The sequence below is a fragment of the Dromiciops gliroides genome, chromosome 3 (assembly GCF_019393635.1).
Source record: "Dromiciops gliroides isolate mDroGli1 chromosome 3, mDroGli1.pri, whole genome shotgun sequence".
Classification (NCBI taxonomy): domain Eukaryota; kingdom Metazoa; phylum Chordata; class Mammalia; order Microbiotheria; family Microbiotheriidae; genus Dromiciops; species Dromiciops gliroides.
The window spans coordinates 451,613,022-451,614,497 of NC_057863.1; the positions used below are offsets into that span (position 1 = coordinate 451,613,022).

At 47.5% G+C, this 1,476-nt stretch overlaps 1 pseudogene; it reads right to left on the reverse strand.

Moving 5' to 3' along the window:
- Window positions 1-274: 274 nt before the first annotated feature.
- On the reverse strand, window positions 275-1,139 carry LOC122749591 (annotated as a pseudogene).
- Window positions 1,140-1,476: the final 337 nt, after the last annotated feature.

Consider the following 1,476-nt stretch of genomic DNA (forward strand, 5'->3'; position numbering starts at 1 on the left):
TGAAGGGGCAGGGTGTGTGCAGGGGACACAACAGAGGAGGAGGAATGTTTTAGGGTCCCCTTATAAGAACAAGAAATGTGTCATCATGAAATATGCCCTTCTTCCACACTAACCAGATAAGGCGGTGGCAAGGGACCAGGTGTGAGGGAAAGTTGGTCCCTGGAGGCCATTGGAAAAAGGCAGGTGGTCATCTTTGGTCAGCTGACTTGGACTGGTCCTTCCCTTGTTTGGGGCTTTGGACTGTAGTATGGGGGGATAAGTGGTGAAGCAAGTATCTCCTGGAAGCCAGGGTTGGTACTTGCCAAGGAAGAGCTCCACCTTCCCCTGAATGTCGCCTCAGGAAAGCTAGAAGCCTGAGGTCCTATCCCCTTCAACTAGAGCCAAGGGACACCCATCCCCCAAAGCCCGGGGGCTCTCAGCCTTCTTGTTCTGCAAATGTGTCAGATCTAGGTCCAGGCAAGAGCTCATCAACCTTCCTGGTACATGGCAGCCGTGTGGAATGCAAGGGGCATGAGGAGCATGGAAGGTGGGAGTGGGGTGGCAAGGGTGTGGTAGGCACAAGGAACTAGGAGAGTGTGGTGATTAGTCATCTTTGTCCTTGGCCCCATGTTTCAGGATCCGGGTGAACTCCACATAGTTGAAGTTGCCCTTCTTGCCAATGGGTGCCTCTCGATACATCTCATCCACCTCCTCATCTGTGAATCGGTCACCCATGGTGGTGAGCAGCTCCCGAAGGTGGTCCTCGTGGATGACTCCTGAGGCCTCCTCATCAAAGCAGGCAAAAGCATTTCGGATAACATCCTCGGGGTCCATCCCATTCAACTTCTCTCCAAACATGGTCAGGAACATGGTAAATTTGATGGGCCCAGGGGCCTCACTCATCATCCCTTCTAGGTATTCATCTGTAGGGTTCTTCCCATCTTCCCAAGGGAGGCCAGCATGTCATGGAGATCCTCCTTGTCAATGAATCCATCTCGATTCTGGTCAATCATGTTGAAAGCCTCTTTGAATTCCTGAATCTGAGACTGGTCAAACATGGCAAAAACATTGGACGTGGCCCTCTGGGGACGCTTTTTTGTGGTTTTAGCCTTGGCCCGTTTGCTCGACATCTTGGCTTCTTGGTGGGAGTGTGCCTGGATTCCAGGGGTCCGGGCAGAAGGAGTAGAAGAGGCAGCAGTTTTGGCAGAAGCAGAGAGCTCTCCATAAACTTTTGCCAATTTCTCTTAATATTATGCAATGTCCTTTGTTTAAATAAATATCAATGTTGAATGGCTAATTAACAATGTGTTAACTCTGAGATTAGACTTTTGCATATTACCTAATACTTTTTAGAGTAACTTCAAACATATAATTTATACCACATTCAAATGATACTCCTTACTCCTTGAAATAAGCAAGATAAAGATTATCTTTCCTTTACATATAAGGAAACTTTCTCAGAGATTATAGATGATATATTCAAGTTATACAGTTAAA